The sequence below is a fragment of the Marmota marmota genome, unplaced genomic scaffold, assembly GCF_001458135.2.
Source record: "Marmota marmota marmota unplaced genomic scaffold, marMar, whole genome shotgun sequence".
Classification (NCBI taxonomy): domain Eukaryota; kingdom Metazoa; phylum Chordata; class Mammalia; order Rodentia; family Sciuridae; genus Marmota; species Marmota marmota.
This window is the reverse complement of record NW_026006935.1, coordinates 17,359-44,336: the sequence shown is the minus strand read 5'-3', so window position 1 is coordinate 44,336 and position 26,978 is coordinate 17,359. Positions and strand designations below refer to the sequence as shown.

General features: G+C 42.3%; 1 pseudogene; it reads left to right on the top strand.

Moving 5' to 3' along the window:
• Positions 1-9,944: 9,944 nt before the first annotated feature.
• LOC107133639 lies at positions 9,945-23,480 on the top strand (annotated as a pseudogene).
• Positions 23,481-26,978: the final 3,498 nt, after the last annotated feature.

Here is a 26,978-nt window from a genome sequence, read left to right as displayed (position 1 = left end):
TCCATCCCCTAATGGTGGAGCTGCAAAGAGAGTAGACAGTGAGCTGGGTAGCCTCCAGCCAGGCCCTCTGCCAAATTGTCACAAAGCCCAGCCCTGCTCTTTGTGGCCCTCACTCCTATATTCAGATTGCACACAGCTCTGCTGCTGTCTGCTGTCCAAGCATTCAATTCACCTCTGCAGTTTACCTAGATTCAGTAGCTCCATTCCTTTTTTCTACCAGCTACTTTTTGTATTTTACTCCTGGGCAATCAATTCCCCTCTTGAACCATGGCTTTGATAATCATGGTATCCCAACATGCTCTCACAACCAAAAGGCCTGGCCAAAAGCCCAAAAGCATGTCCTCCTGTGGTCTGCCTCCCTCCTTGGAGGGAGACCCCTGAGCTGGGTGTGACAATGTGCTAGGTTCCCAGTGAATTTTTGGTAAGTAACTGAGTGAGTGGAAGGAACAAAATTTTCCCCCCTTTTTTTTCCCACACAGCTTGTCACTGAGTTTTATCCATTCGATTTCCTCAACAACTCTCATGTCCATCAGCTCCTTTCCTTGCTTGCCTGGAGTGAGTTCGCCAAGGCCTCATTTCTTCCTGCTGAACTTAGAGCACAGCTCCTGCTACACCTGTCATTCAGTATCCCACCCTCCTTCTCAACACCACCCCAGATGGCCTGGGATGTAACACCCATCACACTGCTGTGCCCCTCAGAGCCACTGCACAGCTGCCTATGTCCACAGTGACTAAAGCATGAGGCCGAGGCAGTCCATGAGGCCCTGCATGATGGGATCCACTCCTATTAACAGTGTCTCCCACATCACCTCCCACTGACTCTCCCTGCACCAGCCAAATGAAAGTATCTCCTGAGCCCCATTCCCAGGCTTCTTTTCTGAAGGTAAACTTTTAGTACAGTTTTAGTTTATCGAAAAACTGAAAATACAGTGCAGAAGGTTAATGGTACCTCTCAGCTAGTTTCCACAAAGGTTAGCATAAACATGGCTTTGAATGTCTGTCACAATCAATGAATCTACGCTGATGTATTGACTAATGCCCATGTGTTACTCACTCTGTAGTTCTCCCCTAACATCTTTCTTCTGTCTGCAGATCCCACTCAAGATGCTACGTTATGGGGCATGGTCATGTTGTGTGGGCTCCTCTGGGCAGTCATGGTATCTCAGACTTCCCTGGGTTTAGAGAATCTTCACAGAAGCATTGAGAGGTGCTGGTCAGTGATTTGTAGAACATCCTCAACTGCTTTGCTTTGAAGCCATTTTCCAGCCTATAATCTTCGGCTTTTTACTCTGTTCAGAAGAAAGGAATTAATTCACAATAAAAATAATTTCTGTAGTATTGAAAAATTACTGCTAATTACAATCTTCTCAACCTAATGATCCTGGGAGTTATTTAAAAGAAAGAAAGAACTTCAAGGGTAGTTAGAATTCGAGCTAACAGCTAATCCACCAACTGCCAGTTTAGAATCCAGGAAAAGTACAATTTCTAAAAGAAAAAAAATACAGTAAGGAAGGAAGGAAAGAAAGTAAGCTATGAGAGGGAAGGAGAAAGAGGAGGAGAGAGAGAAAAAGGAGGTGTACCACCTCCACTGAACGTTAGAGTTTTCAATTTTGGAAGAATAAGGACTTGGTAATAATAATCCAACTGTGTCCATTATTTTAAGGAGACTTCTAAGTACAAAGAGAGATGTTTGTTATGACAGAAGTGGAAATCCATCCTTAAGGGCCTTCATCCAGGGATAAACAAATAGGAGCCACAGAGGAACATGGAGCCTTTGAAAATCCATAAACAGGAGTAGGAACATAAAACGTTAAAAGTTAGTCAGAAAGACAGAAACTGCACCATTGTGACATCCCCTGGATAACAGTAAGGTAGAGCCCCCTTGTGGCTGAGGGTTCAGTCTTGCATGGAGGGCGAGGGTGGGAGCTGCTGTCTAGGAGCTTACCCAGGTGGCTTCAGGAAGGCCCCAGAGGCACAGATTAACCCTGTTGTTTGACTCAAAGTCACTGAGTTAAACTTGTGTTCCTGCTTGACAGTTTCCTAAAGCATCAGATACCAGGCTACCTTGGAACTAAACCTGCCCTTGAGAGGACGAGGGAGTCTGTCACTGACCCACTCTCCTCCTCTTGGAACTACAGAATTTACATTTCTCAGGCCAACCATCTACCCAGCAGCTGACTTGGATGCCAAGCACAGTAGGAATGTGTTTTTTTTCTGAGGCATGGGTTTTAATCACAGGCTGATCCATGGGTGTTAGGTTTGAAGATAAACGGAGAGAGGAAGGGAGTGTAATGGTCAATCCTGTATGTCTACTTGGCCCGACTATGGTGCCCACGTGATCAGTCAACCTAGATGTTGCTGCAAAGATAGTTTAAAGATGTGATTGACACTGAATTCTGCAGACAAGAGTCAAGCAGATTGCTTCCCATTATGTGAGTGGGCATCAGCAAATGAAAGGCCTTAAGAAATAAGACTGGGCTTCCCTCTGGAAAAGGAACCTCTGCCCATAGACTGCTTTACTTCAGCACTTCCCTGGGCCTCCAGATGCAATCTTCCCTGCACATCACGTTAAACTTGCTACTCTCCACAATTGGTGAGCCAGTTCCATTAAAATAAGTCTCTCTCTCTCCCTCTCCCTTTCATCATTGCAAATCCAAAGTTCAGGAGGTCCATCCTGACATGTGACCATCGTGATTCTACAGGTAGGTTGGGACACACTAGTGACAGAGAATTCGCTATGGTGCAGAGGCAATGAGGCCATCAGAGGTCTCTTCTCAGGCCTGACTAGAAGTCACCTTACCTTGGACTCTGGTTCCAGCAGGCCCACACTGCGCACACACTCTGGTGACATTGCACTTGCTTCTACCTGGCCAGGTTGGGATGTGCGCAGGAACAAAGATTTGCTCTTCTATCATCTTCAAACCTTGGGATGCTACTTGTTGAACTTTCAATGTAAGTGATGCTTGCAATTCATCCTCTCCAGAAAGGCAGTTTGTCATCCAGGAGCACAATCAACAAAGAAATTATACTCAGAGAAAAGATAGATGCTTCAGGAAATTTATGAGAAAATCAAAGAATTCCCAGATGACCCCGGACATCTGTCAAGGTGGGGTCTGTATTGAGGAGTGTCCACAGAATTGAACTCTGGCCAGTGCTTAAGTTTCTTTTCATATGACTGAGTCTCCTGGCCAAGCAGGACAGGGAGGTCAGCAGGATTATGTGGGGATCTCCATCTGGTCTCAGCAATATGTCCACAAGGTTACCTGTCCACTGCAGCTTGGCAGTGGCATGTCTGTCTTATCATCCCAGCACCCAGCACTATGACTCCTGGAAGATGGAAGATGGCTTGTGGTCTTTGTAGCCACTGTTTTACTTCAAGGCAGACCCTTGAAAATGGCAAGAAGGTATGGAAAAAAGGAAAGTAAAAGAGAAATTATAGGAGAAATGTGGGGAATTGTTGGCACAGAGCAACCTGTTTCCCATGATCCTCTGGGCATCCTACAGAACTGCCAGATGGAAGGAAGGTCTTGCAATGCCTCTGACCCTCAGTGCCTTTCTGAGGAGAGCAATTCTAACAGTGAACATTTTCCAGAAGTTAAAATCTTAGGTGTAGCCAATCTTCATTATTCACTTTCTGTATTTGCAAGTTTACTGCTTGCTAAAACTTACTTGTAACCTCCAAATCAGTGCCCACATGCACAGAGCCACCTGATCGTTATGCACTAGCTGAGGCTGAATCAGGCCCCTGCCTTCCTATTTGTTCTTATGCTGTAAAAAGTTTCCTTTTTACTCCACCTGCCCATGGCCCTGTTTAAAACACCCTCCACACATCATGCTTAAGTGCTCTTGTGTTCCTGAGCAAAGGAAAGCTGAGATGGCCTCATGGAGAACAAACACATTACAGAATCTCCCTTCCAGCACTAGCTGGGGCATGGCTGGCCCTGTTTCATGCTAACCAACTAGCAGCATGTATCAATTAAGATGTCTCAAACAGAAACACACACACCACAAGGTGACCTATTGGTGGGTGACTGCAAGCAAGTGCAACCAGAGGCTGGCAGGCACCTGGCCCTGCTGCACCTAGGATCAGCACTCCAATGTTCCCTGGCTTAGGGTTCGAAGTGACTTTACAGAGCAGAACTTCTATGGGTAACAAGAACTATTACACAGTTGACTACTAATTTTGGGCATCCTGATCCTGGCCTGGCACTGGATCCCATGGGCAGCGGCTCAGTGCTCATGGGGATATGATGGAGCAGAGTCACCCTGAGTTAATGTCAAGTGCTTCCCACATTGTTCTATATAATCCTCCCAGCAATCCTGAAAAGTATGCCCTGTTGTTGCTCAGGACTTGAGTGGGGTTTTATGGGCTTAAGTGACTTGCCCAAGGTAATCACAGAACCAGTGACTACTGGGTCCAGAAGTCCAGCCCTTGCAGTCAGACCATGGAGCTCTGGGAGAACCCTGAGTGATACTGCCCACTCACTTTCCCTTCCTGCCTGGGCAGAGTCGTGGGTGTCAGGGGACTAAGAGAGTGGGTACACCGAGACTCTAGACTGATGCTCCCATGCAAACAATATGTGAACCCTTGGGGACATACTCCACCCACAGCATCTGGTGCGCATAGGCTCACTTCTATTTGTGTTTTGTGCTTCTGAGGTAGATTTTCACTTTGCGGTTACCACAACCTATATAAAAATCTTAGACAATTTTATGCAGATAACAACTTAATCTCAATCATATACAATGCTGTGCTTTGACTATCTCCTTAACACACACATTTTATGCTTTTGATGTCAACATTTCCATCACTTTGTACCAAGTATCTTGAAAATCTGTTTGATCTACAGTTTTCTTAAATGTTTCTCTCTCTCCACATACTGGAGAGAAATATTGACTCAATGTTACTTACAGTATTGCTGTCTGTGCTTTTATATGTTTTATGTTGCAAATTAGTAATTTTGTTTGTCTTTTTCAACTTCACTCTCTTCAGCAGTTTCAGGGACAGACCTCGTGGTGGGGAACATGGCTTTTCTTTGGGAGAGTCATCACCTACTTCCTCCTCATTTCTGAAGTACAGTTTTGCTGGACAAAGTATTCTTGGCTAGTGAGTTTTTCCTTTTTTCCCCTTTATCACATTGAATTTATCCTCCTGCTCTCACCTAGCCTCCAGGGCTTCTGAAGAACAAGTTCTTGAGTGCCACCTGGGGCTCCTTTGTCTGGGATAAAGAGGGACGTTTTTAAAGCACCACAGTTTCTGTGCAGTGCAGAGAAGCATAGTCTCAAAGAGTGACAGGGTTCTTCCTGTACCTGAAACCTGCCAGGTGAAAACTGTGCCAGGAGCACAGTGTAGAGCAGGGCAGACATTATGGCTCAGCAGAGCTGAGTTGGGTGGTTGAGCTATTCTTTATACCACCAGCATGGAGGCAGGAAATGTTCTCTCTCATTCGTTCTCTCTCTCTCTCTCTCTCTCTCTCTCTCTCTTTGTTTTTTTTTTTTAATTGTTGTTCTGACCAAAAAGACAGAAAATGACCTTAGTCTGGGATAAGCAAAAATTTTAAAAAATGTAGTTGGAAGGAATCCTATGTGATGCCATTCCTCTAGCCACTGTGGAACAGCCACAAATTTAATGGAATTAGGAACATTGCATTTGAATCTATTTAAACTTGAAATAAATTTGTAGCAGGTATCCAAGAAAATTAAGTCCTACAAGAATCTTCACACTGAGTTGCTAGTGTCACCCAGCATGGACCTCAGTGATGCTTCTTAAGACATCTGAAAGTCCAAAAAAGGAGAAAAAAAATCTGCCTCTGCTTCCTGCTCCAAGGTCTTGTTTTATTTAAGAAAGTGAATCAAATCTGGTCTACTGTTGTCAGTAGACAGAAATTTTAGTAAACATATAAAAAGACATCCACTGCGATCTGGTTAATTTTAAGCACACCACAAAAGCATGGTTATATAAAAAATGAAGAATAATACATTTTAGAATATTAGAATATTTACCTATTTAAGCCATGTGAGTGATATGTGTCTGTGGCTTCAGGGGCTGAGCTGATTTGAAGCAGCAGCAGAAGGGCTGAGATGTTGTGTTACAAATGCAGGGGTCACAAAGCCAAGGATTTGCACTTTCTGGCCTTTGCAGAAGGCCTCCCTACCTCTGGAAAAGCTCCATAAGTACAGGAAACCGGTTTGCTCAATGTTGTATCACAGGTGCTGAGCAAATAGTTGAGGCAGGAATGGATGAATGGTGCCTTCAGGCAGAAGGTGTTCTGGTTTGCAGCTTTAAAAGAGAGAGAGATGGGGGAACCTGAGTCAACACATCCCATACTAGTATTGCACCTGGAACACAGAAAGTTCTGTGTACCAGCAGTGAAACCTTTATGTCTCTACTGATTAAAAAAACACCAGATGTTCATAAGAGTTTTTCCCCATTCTTCAAGTTCCAGAACCACAGGAATAAGGGGACAGTAGAGTAGGTTGATGAGGTTTGCTCTTGAGAACTGGGAAGCTGGAGAAACCATCCAAGTCCCCACATCTCCTGGATTCCTCAGGAGTCTCAGTCCAGTCCTCTCCCAGCGGTAGAGGTGCACTTACACATTTCTGTAGCTTGGTTCACAGGTCATGTTTTCCAGGGGAATGAGGCTCTGGAACAGTCAGGTTATTGTCCCCAGCCTCCATGGGAGGAGAAGGGGAGCTGGTGGCAATAGGCTCAAGTCTTGGTTACTCTGAATCCAAGCAGAGGAATGTCCTGATTCCATTTCTGCTAGAGGACTGAGTATATTTCTTTAATTTCTTGCTTAAGATTTCTTCCTTACAGTCCTCTTAAATAAGTCCCTTTTATCTGAAGATTATTGCTTTTATAATCAATGCATTTTCATCTTAATGCATACTGAAAAAGTTGTGAATTTGCTGGCAAGAGGACGAATCAGGAAGCAGAAGTGAGAAAAGCCATTTGAAATGGAACAAGAAATGAAAACTACAATGATCCAAGTACTATGGGCATGAAAGGTGTGTTTGCCAGAAAATGACCTGACTTCTAAAAATGAAGGATATTTTCTCCTCAGCAATCAATGGCAGCTCTAGGAATTTTGGCAAATATGGTTAAAAAACAATTTGCCTTTCTTAAGAGCTAAACTTTGTGGGTTTTTTTCTTTTTTCTGAGATATCTGTAAAATTTTTCTTTCGCTTTTCAAAATTAATTTTTAGGGATGGGATTGTAGCCCAGTGGTACAGTGCTTGATTGCCTTGCATGTGTGAGGCCCTGGTTTTGATCCTCAGCACCACATAAAAATAAATAAAATTAATTTTAAATTTTAATATTGATACAGGAATCCATTCTTCTTATTGCAGATTAGATCATCACAATGTCTGTTATTCTGCATTTCCAAACTTCCTCCCTCAAACATCCCCAATTATTACTATTACTATGGTATCTTGAGTGGTTTTACCCACCTTAAAAATGCTTTTATAACCACATGGATATAAATATAGAAAATACTTTGCATTATTCCATGTTTTATCACACAGAGCAATAATAATTTATAATAATGTGCTTGCTTCATTCCACACCTTGTTTTTCAGCAGAAGGATTTTTAAGAGAGATTCATTTTGTAAAGCAGATAGAAAAGAGATTACAAGATGGACTTTATTTAATCTTTTTGAAGCTGTTTAGTTCCCCTCCTAAGCATCTGCTTTTTGTTGTCCATTTATCCTTCACCTGATGGGCCTTGGGTCTTAGGGCTTCTTGCTGTTGTAATGTAGAGCATTCTTACTTGTCATATGCATGTGAGTCGTATGTTCATTCTTCCAGGAATTTGAGCTGCTAGGGCATGGGGAAGCATGAACATGGTGGGTTTGGCTCTCTTAACTGCCATCCCCTGGAGCCTGGTAACTCACCTCAACAGCAGTGTGCACGAGTGCTGACCCTTGGTGGCACCTAGGATTCTCCCACAGTACCTGCCTTAACATTGTGAGGCCTGTGCAATCCTACCTTGCTGGTGCTGGGGTAGAGAGGCCAAGGCTTTGTGAGGTGGACATCACTAAGTTGATTGGCTGTTCTTATTTTCCTTTTTACCTACTGAAGGCTCACACTTCTCATCTTCCGTTTCTTGGTCTTTTTACTGTTATTGTTGGAATTCTTTGTGTACCATCCTCCCAGCTTAGGGCTGGATTCCTGTCCTTTGTCATGCAAGTTCAAACTTGCTGGTATGGCTATATTTAACTTTTGATTCCCTTCTATGAATTTTGCTTTTGTATGAGTCTGTTTAAAAAGCTGGCCCTCCTCCTTGCTTAGCAGATACACATCACATGCTTTTCCAATAAATGTAACATTTTCCTCTTTTGTATGACTACTAGTTCACTGGACTGTGGGTTGTGGAACAAGCACAGGCTCACGGTCAGGCAAGCCCATCTATGGAAGCATCTGATCTTTCTCAACTACATGAAAACTGGCAATCACATTGTGTACTATTGTATCTGATGGCATAAAATCATAAGCTCTGCTCTTCAGTGACTTTGTAAAAGTATCACAAACCCCCAGCCTGCCTGTGGACTGAGACCCAGCTGGACTTGATGCTACTTTCCATGACCCCTAGAAGCCCAAGTAGATTAAAAGGCACACATTAACATATGTCATCTGTCTCCTTTCCATTTCCTACAAATATCTCCTTGCTAAAAATGGAAATTCAGCATATCTCATTCTCCAATCTCACTCTTCAGTAACAGGAATCAGGACTCCCTGGTGTTACAGCTGACTTTGGGGCAAAGGTAGGAAACAAACAAGATGTTCCCAGAGCCTCTGGTGGAGCCTAAAGTCAGCAAGCACTAAAAGAAAACCAAAAACACAGAGTCCTGCAAAGTGATGGAATGTGTCAAGGGACACAACAACACCTGAAAAAATGCATGGGACAAAACTGTAGCAAAGGGGCAAGGGGACACAAAGTGTGAGTCAATAATATCCAGGTCAATATTCACTCCAAGACATGTATCCAAGAGTCATACAACATAAGCAGGTAAGTGGGTCATGTAGAGGGTCCCCTCTCCTGGAAGTACTCTGAGTGACCAGCAGACAGTCCACCCTCAAGGAGGAGGCTCCATCCCTGTTCCTCCAGGATTGGCCCTGCATGGCACCTACTCCAATGTGCACAATACAAAAGGGAAAAGGGTGAAGGAGGACCTGCCAAAGGCACTGACTGGATTCAGTTCCTGTCCCATGCCTGATGAACCACATGCTTAAGATGTCCCATCTCTGTGGCTGACATCAGTCAGAGGAGACACTAACAGAGCAGAGGAGACTACCTGTCCTGACTACCTACTCCAGTTTCTTCACACCCTGCCTGGTCACACTGTTGGGTAGACCTCTTCTGGTTCCTGGGGCTGCCTGATTTATAATCATTTTTGTTTTGCTCAAATAAACATAGTTTAAGCTTGTCCAGGGGCTTTCCCTTTTAAAGAAGAGTCACCCATGTCCTGGAGAAACCTGACTCATGCTGCCTTAGCAGGGTAATGGAGGCTGACAGCAGCAGTGTAGTCAAGGTGATGGCAGGAAGCCTCAGAACCAGAGCACGGAAAGGGTCTCTGAAGTCTTATGCCCCAAACACCAATAGGAATGTGTTCAAGAGAAAACCTTCAGGTAAAGGGACACTCTACGACATGCCTGATCAGCATTCCTCAAAACCATCCAGTTCATCAAAAAAAAAAAAAAAAGGAAATACAGTGGAGCTGGCCTATAATCCCAGCTGGGAGTCAGGCAGGAGGATCACAAGTTCATGGCCAGCCTCAGCAACTTGGTGAGATCCTGTCCCAAAATACAAACCAGAAAGGGCTTTGAATTTAGCTTGAAGCTAGAGTACACCTGGGTTCAATCCCCAGGACCAAACCAAACAAAAAACTAACAAAACACAAAAACTGAGAGACTTCCACAGTCCCAAGGAGCATAAGGGGGCATGATGGATCCTGGAGGGGGTCCTGGGACACAGAAGGACCTAAGGTAAGCAAGAACGCCTGGATTACTCAGGCACCTATCTGGATACTAATGCTTCCACATGGGTTCAGCATTGGGAAAAATGTACCCACTCATGTATGATGGGAATCTGGTGTTGGAGATATGGGAACTCTCTGTACTGTGTGCAGATCCAAAAAACAATTATCAAATTAAAAAGCTTCCTTAAGAAAAACAAGAAGGTGCAGGACTGTAACCTCATGCCATTAACAACTCGACAGCCAGACTGGAAGCTGCATGCAAGGAGCACAGCTGGCCTTGGGCAGTACCAGGAGGGTTTGATGAGGACAGCCAGGCAAGAAGTTGCTGGTACACCAAAACCAAAAGAGGACACCATCCGTGCTCACTTCCCCAAGATGAAGAACAGGAGAGTCACTCAAGAGACTGAAAGGTACACAGCACTGTGTAGGTTATGACATCCATCTATGGTCCTGCCTTCTTCCTTGCTGGATTCTTCTTATGCACTGACTGGGGAAAGATTCTCTAGCTTTAGTACCTAGAAACAATTGGCTCCCAACTGTAAGACCTTCTCCAAGGTCTCAGTAACAACCCAAGAACTTCTGCTACCCTAGTCTTCTCATGTTTAAAATGAGAGTAACATCCCCAAACCCCACCAGTGTTATAACGTCCAGAGTGAATATCTAGGCAAAGTACTTGGAGTCTTACTAAAGCACAATAAAAATGAAAAGTTTAATCAGCATGGTTGGTAACAATGATGACGCAGCCATGCACTCAATATTGGAAATTCAATATCTGATACTTGTCTAAGGACCAGATGATCAGCAAGTGCGATTACCTCATTCACATGTTCCAGAACGTATTCACTGAGTGTTGCTTGTTTATCAAGGGCTGTTTAAAGGGACAGATAACACATTGCACTACTGGCTTTCCTAGTTAATGAGAAATGTTCCCATGCTAATTCAAGGTCTTTATACATCACAAAGCCTGATAACATCACCAAATGTGCAAGTACTCTGAGGTTTCCCTGCTGCTCCTCTTGGCCCATTACAAGTACCATCGCTCAGAAGAAACAGCTTTCACCAAGGATTGCTGTGAGGCCACAGAGAGCATGGGGCCAGCCCTCTGTGATCTTGGCTCCTTTCCATTTGCCTGTTTCTGCAAGGATGTTATTCTCTTTATTCTCCTGCTGAAGTTCCATTCCTTCTCTTTGTCTCATCATAAATTAAAGTATAAACCCCCAGGGGAATGTCATTGTCACTGTCAATCAGTAGCACCCATTCTCCCTTGATTCAAAAACAGAAATGACAGCCAGAGGAAGGAGATCTCACAATGAATAATAACATTATCTGGCCCAAGAGCTCCATGCCCCTCCTGGCCTGTTCCCTGAAGCTCTGACAAAGGTCCCACTGCACAGTCTCACCCACAAGCTTGATAATATGCTAATGTAATTTTCCACTATAGAAATCAGAAACAGCTGGATTTTAAGATTTCCATTTGTAGTCCATTCAGACCCTTCTTAGCTTATGTTCCATTACCATTTTTGGTCACAGAGCAGCACTCAAAACTTGCTTTTGTAGTTTAATCCAGAAATCATCAGCACTCCCTCTACACAGCGATGGCTTATCAAACCCTCTCTTGTGTTGTGGTGGGTGTCAGTGCATCTTTCTTAATAAGCCCTATGGCACCTCCTGCAGGGTCACTCCTTCAGGATGTCTGCTAAAGACATTTCTGACAGTTCTGGTAACCAGGAATCTGTCCCCCCCGCCTCATTGCCCCAAATTGGGAACAAAAGCAGGTTGTTTTCTTAGAAATGTCAACACTGCACCTAAATCTGAAGCAAATTCAAAGTGAAGTCAACAAGGTAAGTGTCACTTTAAATTATGCCTTGGGCTACAATCTCAACAAAGTCCATACTAAGTGAAGCAGGAGCTGATGCTATCTTTCACCAACATGAGAAACAGCCCATGTTTCCAAGTGTTAGCTTGCAGGAATAATGAGTGGGGTTGTGCTCTCCACAGTGGCCATTCTCACTTGACAAATATTTAAATGTCCTTGTTACACAGAGACCTGCAATTTTGTGAAGAAGAGATACATTCTGTGGTTTCATACACAAAGGACTTCGCTGGGGAAACTGCCACATTGTGAGTTTTTAGGGGTCCTTCTCATTAGGAAAGGACCCTGCTGTAGAAGGACCCAGATCCTGACACTGAGAGGCTACTGTTAACTTCCTCACTTGTTTTAACAAATCTTCAATTTCTGCCATGCTTGGTTTGGTGGTGCTGTGGGGACACAGATACTCAAGACACCACCCCTTTCTTCATGGGTTTTAAAGTCTAGAAAGCAAATCCCTGGACATAAGCACTCTGCAAGACAGCCAGACACAAATTCAGGCAGAAACAGGTGTCGGGGCAGTGAGGAGGATGGGCCTTCTCCACATGGAGTTAGTGCTTGCCTGATCACTGGGGTCAAGCTCTGGGAGGAAGAAGAGCCAGGAGACATGACCACCTGAACAGGGCAGGAAGGGAGGATGGAGGCATTGTGGATGGGAAGGGCAACCAGCAACAGCACTCTGTGGGGGAGCCAAGCACATTCTGGGCCCCAATGGCAAGGGCACAGGGGAGCAGGACCCCATAAGAGAGAGGAAGACACTGACTGACTAGATGCACGCAGGTCCAAGAAAGTGGGTTTTGACCTCCAGGAAAGAAGGAACCCTGGAGGAGCTGGGCAGCAACACAGCAAGACCATAGCTGGGCTTTGGGCAGAGGCTCCTGTGATCTGCTGAATCAAAGAGGGAGCCAGTGAGCAGCAACACACAGAGCCCAAGTCCTGAAAGCTTTCAAAAAGGCCAAAAGGAGCAAGGTACTCAGACCACCATTCACGGTGCTAAGACATCTGGCACTCTCAGCCATTCACAGACCTATTCCAACTAGAACGTAATTACATGATGTTGTATTGTAACAAGTACAAAGAAGCATGAACCAAACAGGGCAGAGGAAGCTACCCATGTTGGAGGAGGATAACTGCAGTATGGATTTGGGACTGTGCCAAATGGGCAGCTAGAGCCAGACCTACACATTACAGGTACAGGACAGCACAGCACAACACAGCACAGCGCAGAGTGTTTGCAAAATCAGATACTGAGGGAAAATGTAAACCATGGAATAGTGTTTATAGCATGAACCATCAAAATGTAAATACTGTGTGTTATTTGCATGCTATTTATGGATGCATATGTCTATTTAGGAGGCTTTGTTTTTTAAATTAAAATACACATAAAGCAAATGAGAACCCATTAGTGTGTTCATTACCACTTGGAATATTGTATTTCTCAAAACAAAAGAAAGAAGTACAGGAGCACAGAAAAATGGAGGGAAAGAGGATCAGTTTTATGGAGCACAATGAAACGAGGCCCACTCAGGTAAAGAAGGAGGAAAGGGATCTTGAGGGTGGGAGGATCTAGAAAGAAGGTGGAACTGGAGACAACATTTGCCCAACTTAAAAATGCAATCAGAAATGTTGCCCAGTGTCATTAACCATCAAAGACACTCAAATCACCCCACAAGAGAGAACACCTAGTTCTTAGGACAGCTTCTATCAAAGGATTGAGAGAAGGAAACCCTACCTCTGTAGATGATGGGGATCAGGGCAAATGGCATAAGAATCTCAAAAAAAAAATCAAACAGAACTACCAGATGACCAAGCAAGCCCCCTTCTAGGCTCATATCTACAGAAAGTGAAACCAGGACCTTACAGGACACCACACCCCACATCAGTGCAGCAGTATTTACAGGACCCTGGGCAACTGGCCCACTGCTCAAAAAGGTGTCCTCATCCTCTCTGCATACTTCCACAAGCTCCATATGGCCCACCCTGGCCATCCAGGTGATTCCTTGCATGCTTCCCCAGAGACATTTTCTTCAGCCTTAGGGAAAGGTGGCCTTTTGGGTTTGTCTGGTTTTGGTTCTCCTCCGTCAGCACCCATATACCTGTGGGGTTCTCTCACTGGCACGGTCTTTCATCAGAGCTCAGTTATTTTATACTCAACTCCTGTCCCACACACCTGGCTCTCCTGCCATCCTCTGCCCAGACTACTCTCCCCTCTAGCCTATAAACACTGGACAGAAATCCTTACTCCACCAATGGCTAGGCTTCTGTGCCTGGCTCTGCCCCATGGTAAAATGCATCCATCAGTATTTTATCAGAGAGATATCTTAGGTATGTCCTCCATGGTGAACTCTAGAAAACATTTAACCCACCTTGCCCATAACAATTGTTTTGTTAGTCAGATGTCATCACCATGACCAAAATACCTGACAGGATCCACTTAGAGGAGGAAGAGTTTATTTGAGCTCATGTTTCTTAGATTCTGTCCATGTTTGCGCAGTCCACTGCTCCAGGTCTGAGGTGAGGCAGAACATCATGGCAGAAGGGTGTCATGAAGAAAATTTGCTGGGCTCATGGCAGCCAGGATACAGAGAGAGAGAGAGAGGGGGCTGGGGCATATAGCTCAGCTGGTAAAGTGCTGCCTCCTGTACACCAGGTCCTAGGTTCAATCACCAGCCCCACCAAAAACAAAAGAGAAAGAGAGAGAGAGAGAGAGAGAGAGAGAACCAGTGACAGATCATCTAAGGCCACATGCATAGTGACCTATTTCCTCCAGCCATATCCCTCAAAGTTACCACCCATTAGTTCTTTTAAATTATTAAATCATCAGACATACTAGCCCACCCATGAGTTACAGCCCTCCTCATCTAAGCATCTAGCCTGTGAACCACCTGCATGGCCTCATGAGGAAAGTTGTGTGGCTGGAACTGCATGTCCTGCACACTCTCTTTACTTAATTCTCCCAAGGGCCCTCAAGATGTACCACATTCTATTTTGACAAACATGAGATCTGAGGCTTATGGAGATTAACTTATGATATTTGCACAGGAGGCCAAAGTGCCAGAATTCAAACCTGGGCAGGCGCCCCCCATGGCCTGCAGTCTTGGTGCTGGTTTACCATGTCACTTCCAATGTCTGTGTTCCCTGGGGTGGAGGGGTGATTTTTAAACCCAGAGGAACCCTATAAATTACCATTCAAGTCTTCCACTTTTGGATATGAGGAAAGGAAACCACAGAAACCACCTGTTCCAAGGTCACCTGGAGTCCCTGTCTGAGCCTGAGCCCAATGTGGCTGCTTGAGATCCATTAAAGGCTCTCACTCCACCAGCCCCTCTGCACAGCTACCTGCCTCACCTGTGGAATGAGCAAAGGAGGGCACAGAGGCCTCACAGCCCCCTGGGCTGCATGGACCCCTCAGTGAAGTCGAGCATGTCTGGCCTGAATCCAAGCTTTACAGGCCCTGCTGTTCTGTCATATAGGCCAACCTTTCAGGGTCAGTCCACTGACACAGTCTTTGCTCCACCATCTTTATGGAGCTTCTGGAGGTCCTGTCACCAGCTGCATGTAGCCAAGTCAATTGTGGATGCAGGCACTCTCCATGCATGCTTGCAAGGCTGCCCTCTGGCCTATGCTTTCTCCTCCTCAGTTTTCTCATCTGGAGGATAGGGACAATAGAAGTGTGTACTTCAGAACGCTCTTGTAAAGCTTCCCAGGTCACACACTGAGTGCTCGCCTGCTCCCCAGCAGAGGCTCAGGAAGTTTATGTATTAATCCATCGCCACACTTCTCCACTGTCCTGTCTACATGGGCCATGAAGAGGTGAGAGGAGTCCCTCACTGGATGTGGCAATAGCTTGCATGTGCCAGGGACTTGGCTGGTGGCTCCACTCCTCCAGTGTCATGGTGACAGTGAAATGCCTCTCCTTCTGGAACACACAGAGTCCTGTCCATTCACGGTTCTCATACTGGTAACCAGGCAATTGGCAGTGATCACACTCAAGGAGAATGCTGCTCAGGCTCCAATGGCTCCACCTGCCATTGTAGCAGGGTCAAGGGCATAGCTCACCCTTGAAGAGCTATGCCCTTTACCTGCCACCACTCCAGAAAATTAGGTTTTCTTTTCTTTCATTTGAAGTTACTTGCAGGCTTTGATGAGCTAAGAACTCCCTAAGTAAATAACAACTTGGGCATTAGGCCAGGTGCATGCATTTGAAGTTTATTTGAGTGTGTCCCCGAAGGCTCTGCAGCAGGAGGGCAAGCATGGGCTGGATGTTTCTCAGGAGCTGCTCAGGGGACCTGAAGAGTGCCCTCTCAGGCCCTCTTTCTGCTGCCTCACACCAGCCCCACTCCAGATGTCAGGCTAATATGCTCATGAAATCCAGGACCCGACATAGAGCCTGGAGAGGAACTATTATAAAACTACCTACACATCTGGATTTCTAAAAATGGGCTCCTATGCCAAATATAATCTTATTTACTCATTGAACTTATTCAATGTGATGGAACAGATGATCTCAAAAGAGCCAAGTGGAGGAGGGGGTCCCTCCTGCCCCACCCATCAGCATACTGGTCCCACACCCTTGTCCACAGAGCACCAGGGCCCTCTGAGGCTGGAGGGTCACTCACTGTGGCTCAGGTCCTGTGTTTGCTTCCACAATATTCCCATTTCTCCTAGTATAATGGAAGCTTTAGCAAATAGCCAACATTCAAAGAAAAAGAGAGTGATTTATCTACTAATGAAAAAAAATCAACTGACTTACCACTTAATTTTATTCAACCTAGTTCTAAAAGAAAAGTCATAGCATTTCATAAAAATATATAGTTCAGTAACATAAAATTAGAAAGACAGAAATTCAGACAAATGGAAAATAATAAAAATAATGATAATGTAGAGTATCTGGAGACACTCTAACCATCAAATATTAGTCGATGGGGTTTCCAGTAGACAGAGCATAGAAGAAAATAGAATTAAAAGGTTCACAGAGCCTCTAGGTAGGAAACAAACCAGTGCAGCTTCTCCTTAAAGCCAGACTGAGGAGCCACCCCAGGAGGCCATAGCCAGCAGAAGGTCCAGAGTTTTCTCATCAGAGAGAGCCAGCCAAGATCACAGGAGATGCTGAGCATGCAGTGAGTCAGAGGGCTGTGGGTTCCAGCTCTTCTTTTCACCAAGGCAGCGACATCTTGGAGAGTCACTGGAGGTTCTGAGGCTCAGTTATCAGGGAACACAGGAAGAGCCATGGCGGGCTCCATGCCCTTGCCCCCTTTCTAAAATCTGCCACCAGCATCATTTGACAGTCTGGCTTCTGCTAAGTGGAATATGGGGAGTGGAATATATAAATATTCAGCTTTAAAGAAGAGTAAAATTATGGAATTTTCCAGTAAATGTTTGAAGTTGGAAAATATCATGCTAAGCAAAATAAGCCAATCCCCAAAAAAACCAAACGCCTATTTTTTTCCTAATATGCAGATACTAATTCACAATAAGGCGGGGGGCAATGGGGAAGAATAGCATTACCTTAGATTACGTAGAGGGAAGTGATGGGAGGAGAGGGGAGGATATGTGGGGATAGAAAATATAGTAGAAGGAAACAGACATTTTTACTGTATGTATATATGTGAATGCATGACCAATATGATTCTACAACATGTACACTCAGAAAAATGAGAAATTATTTCCCACCTATGTACGATATATCAAACTGCATAAATGCATTCTACTTTCATATATAACTGAAACAAAAAAGAACTGGAGCAGAGCTTGCAGACTCTAATTCCATTTTCCCTTCCTGCCATAACTCTCTGAAAATGACCCTATTAGCAATATAGGAATGCATTTCTTTGTGTCCATTTTGTATTTTATGTATATGGAGTTATATAGTGAAAGAAGTAACTTCTTAACTTCAACATTGTTTGTAAGAATCCACATGTCCCACTGCCTAAAGCCCAAGTCTCTTCATCTCCTTTTGATAGTCTCCAATTGTTTTTTTTGCCTATATTTGTGTTTTTTGACTGCAAAGATGGTTGTTCTGTGTTAAGATATTTAATATTTTCTATAAAGTCTTGGAGTGTGTATCCTGATATGCACTGCATTGGAGCTTTTTCTTTAGTTCCTTTGGTTCCCTGAGACAGGGATTATTACTTCCACCAGAGAAAAAGAAAGGAGAGAAGTTAGGTCACTTTTACACAGTCACAAAATATTCAAGCCAGGATTGAAATTTGGACTATTCCATCTCTCATGTATTGGTTTCTAACCCATCTACTTCAGATAATAAAGTAAATATTTTATTTCTTTCTCCTTCTATTTTTTTAAAATGGGGCATTTAACTTAGCACTGTGAACCTGTTCCTTCAAAGCTCTTTTTGGCTGATCATCTAAGTGAACACCAATTTCTGATTCACTCTTAATTTTCAATTCCAAGTTACCATAATCTTTTAGGTCTTCTCCAAGCACAGAAGCCCAATCTTTCATCTGCACCATGTGTTCAGTCAGAGATTTAATGTGATTTTCTTTACTGTATGATCTTGTTCTGCATATACAGTAGAGTCTTCCAATGTCATTTTCTGTTTATTAAGGTTATTCACTTTTTCTTTCAGCTTCTTGTATAAGTTGTTTCTGACTATTCTGAAGTTGAGAATTTTCTTTCAAAACCTCTTTAATTGCTACGTTAAACCCTCCTACATTCATTTGAAATATTCTCAAGGTTGTTTCACCTTTGGCTATTAGTAACTTGAGGGGTTTGGATTCATACTCTAGGGACTTAATCCTTCTTGATATATCTGCCATAAATTCATCCTTTTGAGAATGTTTAGTTTTCTCTTCTTTTAGATCTTTTTCTATAAAGAGTATTTCATCCCCTAGTTTAAATTTAGAACTATTGAGCTTTTCATAAATTGCCTTCAAATTTTCTGCTTCTATGGACTTCTTCTCCAAAATGGCATCCTTTGAAGATGACTCTAAGCCTTCATACTCTTTTTGAACAAGGCTAACTTTCTCAAGTAGTTGACATTTTTCTTCAATTAGTCCAGCAAGTTTTAGAGCAAGCTGTTTTTCCTCTTCTAACGTAACATCTGCTTCTAACACATTGACAACATCTCCACAGAAACAAGAGAACAGTAAAAAATCCAATAACTGCATATATCACCAACTCCCAAGGATATCAATAAGGATAAGGGCCTGGATTTATATCAGCAGACAATGATGCCAAAGCCCTGCGTACCTCTTCCAGGACCAGCCCAAAATCCACTCTCCTTTTCCCATTTCTTAGTAGAAAAAAAAAGTGAGGATTCTTAAAAATCATTTTTCTTTTAAGGATTATAGGATTTTCAAATGGTATAGAAACTAAAATAGCATATCAAATAGTAAAAAGATACCAAACCACACCCAGCTAAAAAAGTTGAGTCTTGGTCAATTACCTTTGACTTTCCACTCTGTGACAGGGGCACCTGGTCTTACCACTTATTTAAATGTGAGAAAGTTTTGCACCATTCATGTCATCATTCCCCAGATCACCAGAGATGATTATGACAGATGAAGTACCCCATGTGCCTCCTGAGCATTTCCAGAGTTCAGAAACAGCTATTGGTACACTTTCCCAAAACTTGTAATATCATTTCCTACCAAAATTCTAGTACAAAATTTTTTTTCTTTGTAAGATGCAAGCATTGTATTTTAGAGAATCAGTAGCACTCTATAATTAGAAACTGCTGAACTGGGTGTGATTGTGCATGCCTGTAATCCCAGTGGCTCAGGAGGCTGAGAATAAAAGGATAATGAGTTCAAAGACAGCTTCAGCAAAAAGTGAGGTGCTGAGCAACCCAGTGAGACCCTGTCACTAAATAAAATGCAAACTAGGGCTAAGGATGTGGCTCAGTGGTCAAGTGCCCTTGAGTTCAATCCCTGATAACCTCACCACCACCAAATAAAAAGATTAATGTTTCCTCTCTGACACATTACCCTAGGAAATGGGAATCTTCATTCCAGAGAATCTACTGTGTATAATTTATTAACTGAGACATGTCAATTTGCTTTACAAAAGGATTCACCATCATAGTCACAGAAGGAGTTTGAAGGAGACATCAGAAAACTCAAGGAGAGATTGTATGGGCATCCAGGGAGTCCAAAAGATGATTCCTGTGAGTCCCAGAAGCGTCCATGGATCAAATACAACCAGTAAACACTTTCCTGATTTAAATGATTGTTACAGAGCAAAAAAAACTATCCCTCTTGGTAAACATCACTAAACTGCCTAGGGGTCCTCCAGGACACCCCACCAATCACTCAGACCACCCCAACCTCCAGAACTGTGGCTGAAAGCCACGCTGATTCACTGGTACTTATGCCAAGGCAGTTGTAAAATATTTTGAATATCACTCCTGGGTATCATCAAAACTGCTTCTTAAATAAGAATCTTTCTCCCCCCTAAAATTTTAGGCACTTTTCCCTTGAGCTATTTGACAGTGTTTTCTTCCTAAAGTATACTAGCAAGTGAAAGTAAGCTCCAGCTCCATGAAATTCATCTCTTTCCTATAGTAGGTTTTCATAAAATTATGTATGTTAATATTTAATTTAGAATTCATACACAGCTTAATTAAAATTCTAAGCTGTGACACTACAATTTTTTAAACTATAGAGAAACAGGATTTTCTTGTGGATGGTGCCAAAATGTATGTTACAGCACAATTAATTACTCATTTCTTTGGAACCATGTATTATTAATCTCTTTAATCATCCCAATAGAATAATGATTCAAACATAAAAGCTATACAGAGATCATTAATGACAAAGAAAAATTTTGGTACTATTCCTGAAAATACTCGAGTTTATGAAACTACACAACAGTGCAGCACTTAGAATGCCCCTAAAAAATTATAGAGAAGACCCAAAAAAGTGACCATTTGTCCTTCTGCTTAACTTTAAACTGTACGAATTGTTTACAAATGTGTATTGCTCAGTCAGTAAGAGCTTGTCACATGGAAAATAATTAAAATCATCTTATATATTTTTGAAGTAAAATATCTGCATTTGAAGACAGAAATAAAAGTCTTAATTTTCAAAAGGAGAAAATGATTAACTATGGGCAAATTTATAATTCACTAAAGCCATATCACCATGATTTCATTACCTAAATTATGTAACAGTGCCATGAAATTTTACTCACCAAACAACAGCTCAGAACATAGCCACACACTTAAATGTATTCGACAATAAATAATGTTCAATAACAAAGCACCATGCACAAAACAACTGGTCAAAAAGAAACAGAGCTCTGAAGACACAGGGAGACACACAGATGCCCATGTGCACAACAGGCAACCACAGAGATTCATTGCACTTGGATTTCTTTTTTCAAGATCAAGATATAACGGGGTGCTAGGTAATGCAGAAGGTCAACCCCAAGGGAGTCACAAGTTAAAATTCATTGACTTAACTCCACAAACATGATTTCCAATACCTGTAAGATCCACCATCCCCCAGCAGGTGAGAACACTAAAATACTCCAGTCTAAAGTGTACTTGCCCCTTCCAACTTCTCCACAGTGTTGGCCAGCATCTCTTGCCAGGTCCACAAGAGGGACTGCTGCAGCCCAAAGGTGTTGATGGACAGGTCTTGGGGGACATTCTGCAAGCAAAGAGGGAGAGGTGTGTATATGTCACCGGTGTCAAGCATTCATGCCCCATCTACCTTGGTGTCTATCCTTCAGCTGCTTCACAGTAAGAGTGAAGGTCCTTGCTACCCCTGCACTGTCAGCTTCCCATCACCACAAGACACTGTCATTACTGCTCTTGTTTCATACATTATTAAAATCAGGGTAACAAGTGCTGCCACGCCTGGAGTGTGTATCCTGATATGCACTGCATTGGAGCTTTTTCTTTAGTTCCTTTGGTTCCCTGAGACAGGGATTATTACTTCCACCAGAGAAAAAGAAAGGAGAGAAGAAGTTAGGTCACTTTTACAGTCACACAGTCACAAAATATTCAAGCCAGGATTGAAATTTGGACTATTCCATCTCTCATGTATTGGTTTCTAACCCATCAAGCATTCTGTTTATTTAAATAATAACATTTAAGGCTGCCTAAGTGGGGAAGTGGTGGCAACTGTATAGTGTGCCTGTGCAGAGAGGTGGGAAGCAGAGAGGAGTCTCCAGGGGCCATCGTGCTGCATCATAGAATTAGGTAGCAGCACGCAAGGCTGCGTGGCCATGTATTGGCCAAGGCCACCACTGTGGGGACTAAGAACAAGGAGGAGGAGCCAAGGTGCTAGAGCAATGTCTGAAATGGATGTTACATGAATCATTAATAGCTGCACACAACTATGAACATTTCTATGGCCCTTTCTCATTAAAGTACATCAAGATGAATGAATCTGCCTCCTTGTAGTTTTTGGAGTATCCTGGTGCTTCTGCAAAAGTCTTGCCTTGCCAGTACAGGTTTTGCAAATCATGTTTTCTGGGATTGTAGGTTCCCTCAGTTGTCCTGAGTGGAGAACTCTTGTTGGCTCCCATGATGAGTTACCAGGTAACATCCTGCTGTTCACGCTTCTGGATGACATCAATCAGAGGCCTTGTAAACCTAGCCAATGGGGGCAGTGGGGCCATCTGCACAAATGCATTAAGGGTTCAGGGCAGCACTATCTCTAATTGTAGTGCAAAACATTTGTAGAGCTCCCAGTGTGGATGGCAGCCTTGAGTGCAAGCCTGGTGGCCCCAGTGAGAGGTATACTTGTTACCATGTCCTAAAGAATTACACAAATGTGAAGAAAAAGAACCTGGAGACTTTAAATTCAGCAAATGTGACATCATCATTTTTTGACCTCACGTTGATAAAAGCTGGCTCCACAGAGTAAGTCAATGGGATCCATGGCTTTTGACCAACCAACTTAGTGCAGATTATTAAACCATTTCCTCAGCACCCACCCCAGTGCAAAGCATTATATGACTTTGAAGTGAAAGACAAGGAAGCACATAATGACTGACTTCCATTTGCTAAGAATGATGTTCTGACTGTGATCCAAAGAGTGGATGTAAGCTGTGCTGAATGAATGTTGGCAGGCAAAATCAGAATATTTCTGATTTCCTACGTTGAGTTTAACTTGGCTGCTAAGCATCTGACAGAATGGGATAAGCCTCCCATGCCAGGAGTTGATGCTGAAACATGTACCTCAGCAGCAGCCCAGAGCAGCACTGCCCCAAAGCACTTTCGACACCAAGAAGAACATGAAATAGCAGCACTCCTTCACTTCCTTCCTCATGGCATGCAAGTCCTTTCATGCATCCCAGAACTGTCAATCTATGGAGATCAGCCCTCTTGTCCTCATCAGCTCCAACAATCCTCAGCTGCCACAAGGATCAGAGAAGTGTCTGGGCTTTCCTTCAGTGCCCCTTCTCAGATTCATGTGAGTACCACCACGTTCTTTGTGACCCCACACCCAAGCAGCCCTGTGACAACTGGCCCCTTGTTCACTTTTCTGTTGGATGTCCCCTCTACAGGTGCCCATGGAACTATGAATCCTCCTTTTCCAGCACCCCCTCTCCTGGCTACCACTGTCCTCACCTCCATCCTGCCAGGTACTGTGCTGCTTCTGCTGGAATGGGATCCAGTCTCATGGCAGAATCCACTGCTGACAGGTTAGAAGATTGAATATTATGAAGATGTTAGTTCTCCCCAAATTTATCTACAGATTTGATGTCATCTCATTACAAATTCTAGCAGTCAATTTTGTGGAAATGTGCATATTAATTCCAAATGTATATATCAATTAACATATATTAAATCCCAAATTTAAGCAGGTATACATCATCTCAGAACCTGGGATTATAATATGGTAAAAATAATTAGGAAGGGATGAATTTTAAGTTTTAATTATTCCTGATTTTTAATATGATCTACTTAATTTTTAATAATGGTTTGGTTTAACAATGATTTGCAAAATTGATAAAAACTACTCTCATAAATAAATAAATGTGGGCTGACTTTAACAAACCAATGATACCAGGTATCCAGAGAAGTTTAAGTATGTATGATTTTCTTACCAGCCATTCTTAAGTACTGGAAGAATATTAGCCTAATTAATAAAAAGAAAGAAAAAATAAAATGAAAGAAACTTCACCCTCTGCCCCAGAATATATAATTTGATTTTCAAGAGTAAGCAGGTTTTGGAAGTTATATATAGGTCAATTTTTTTCTACTCCATGGCTGGCTTTCCTTACAGATTATAGGTAAAGTATTTGGATTTAGATCTGGAGAAAACTTCATATAATGTTCTGCAAGCCATTTAAGAAAAAGAGGGTCATGAAGTGTTCATGGTTTGTTTACAACAATATACATTTTGCCCAGTCGTCTACTCTGGCCACAAATTGTAAGTCCACCATTGAAGTTGCAAATTGAAGACAAAGATAATTTATAATTAAGATAATCTCAAAAGACTAGAAATTTGTTTACCTATTACATAATAACAAGTCCAGAACCTTATATCTATCAGATAAATATTGGTTGATGAATGAAAACTAGCAAACCATTGGTTTTCAATATGCCTTCAGGAGAGCCCTAGAAATGCGACTATCCTGCATTCTTGTAGGAGGTTTCCTTTCACCTATTGTTCTCTAATTTAAAGATGACACTAGCACAAATTCCTTAAATTTTAATTGATGGACAGCAGCCTGTGTCTTGTGCATTGCATAGGTGCCACTTTATGAGGTGTCAGATTGTGTATATGAAAAGAAAAGACCCCTGGCTAACACAGGAGCTTAAACAAAGGGCAGTAGGAGCTATTTTGTTTCATGAATATTTTTGGACATGGAATATAATGAAGAATGATGATTTGACTGAAGATGGATTTAGAAGGAGCAGTATATAAATAAGAAAAAGTCTAATGAAAAATGACTGCTCTGAACCATTGGAGAAATGAATCCTATTTTAAACTAAAGATAATACTGTGAACAGACCAGATTTTATGTTAATATGAATCTACAGTTTGCTTCTTACATGCACTTGTCTTCACCACATTTACAGAACACATCTGCTGTGCTGTGTGACCTTTCAGCTGAGTTCTGATTCCTAAATTTTCCAGATCTGACATACCTGTAGCATCCCGAGTTACTGAGGTCAACTTGAGGATCATAAGTCCATGAAAATAAATCTCTTCTTTACATTCTTCAATTAAACAATTTAAAAGAAAGGGATTCATAACATAGAGTAACTACTTTTTAAATAAGTCAATAGATGATGCTATATGATTTCAATTTTAAATCATCATTTTGATAGTTCTTAGGGCTTTAATTTATGGAACAATCAGGCAATCTTTACAGTTAACATTAAATACTGGAATATTATAAATCACCTTAGATGAACATTTATGGGGTAATTTCAGTGAAACTTCTGAATAATTTGTCACTTTTATTGAAATTATTTGTAAAAATGATATGCTAAGTAATCCTGGAGTATAATTTAGGGACACAAAAATGACTGTCAAGAAATAGGCAGAAAGTTTCATCAATCTTTGCAGACTTAAAGTAATAAGTATTAAATTAATCATCACAGCTTAATTGAATCTCTATGTGTAACATAATATTTATTAGACTTGCTATTAATGGACCTTTAAATGCTACCACAACTTGAACTCTGGGTTGTTAAATGTAGATAATGAACCACTGTTGCCACACACACACAAAAAGAACAAAAACTATTTTAATAGCCCTTTGTTTCCATAGGCCTCTTCCTGTTGTACAGAGTGAAGACACAGAGGACTCCCTCCTTCCTCCACAGGGTTATCTACGTGGTTGGCAAGATATCATGCTGAAGGCTGCTGAAATAACTAAAGCAAAATCCTGAATAAAGTAATAGTGCAGTAGCTAAGACTGTAAAAGATAAAAAATTTTCATTGTCTTCAAAGATACTGTTTTCAAATCTGTGCTTCTTGTGTTTTTTATCTGAATGTCACCATAACATAAGTCATGTGCCACCTAACATTTTGGTAAACCACAGACCACATATATAATTGCATGTACTACACAGTCCAGCATGCAGTAGACTATACCATGTAAGTGCCAAAATTGTGCACAATGAAGAAACCACCCAAGATACTTTTCTCAGAGGTATCCCTCTTGTTAAGTGCATGACTTTATATTTAAGAATGCTCCAGTTTATGGTGGTAAAGACTTACCCTGAACATGTCTCCCAAACCCTTCAGCATTCCCTTCTTGGCTTTCATTTTATCTGTTTTTTTCTTCTCTTTTCCAGTTTTGTTCATTTCCCTATCAGTATGGTCCCCTTTCTCTTGGTTCCCATTCATTTGTCTCTCCAGAGAGTGCAAAGGCTGATCACTGGCTGTGGATATAAATTATCTTCCTGATTGTGAACTTTATTCTGTGTCTTCTTCCACTGGATAGTAAAATAAAACAAAGATAAAAATATGGTGAATCACAGTCACAAAAATAAGTAAGCAAAAATGTTTGAGACCTTTACTTTTCTACATTTTCTACAGCAGAATGGTCCTGCCCTCAACTTGGATGGCAACACTCTTTAAAGTTGAGTAGAATTGGAAGGAAATATGTGATGTGGATGAGCCCCATGCACACATGTCTGCTATGTGAAGAGGATGCACCAATAGCAAGACAAAAGCAGCTTCCTGGATAGATAGCTAGATGCTTCTGTATGCAAAGTAACATTCTGGTTGCTACACAACATGTATGAGGGGAGGACTTCAACCCTCCTTGCAGAGCACAGACCTCTCAGGGTCTTTGCACTATAGTGACAAGATGAAAGGAAAGAAAACAAGCAAGTTTCCTTCCCTAAGTGCTTTCTTTCTTCTTGGTTAAGGCAGTATAGACACAACCTGGTCCCTCATTCATTTGGTAAACTGTACCACTCACTATAAGCACACCACTGTTAGCACTGGACTTCTTTCCTCGGGGTTCCAAAGAGGTCCACTTATGATTTCTGAACACCAAGGTGTGGGTTTTTTGATTTATAACAACAACAGATCCTCAAGGGCTCTATGGCGTTTCTTTATATTGTTAATGCCAACATCATTTGTACATGCTACTATCTGTACTACAGGTTCTAATTCTCAATAATTTTGCATGATTATCTGCATAAGGGCAGCTTAAGAGCATGAAAATCAATAACCCTCACTTCTTA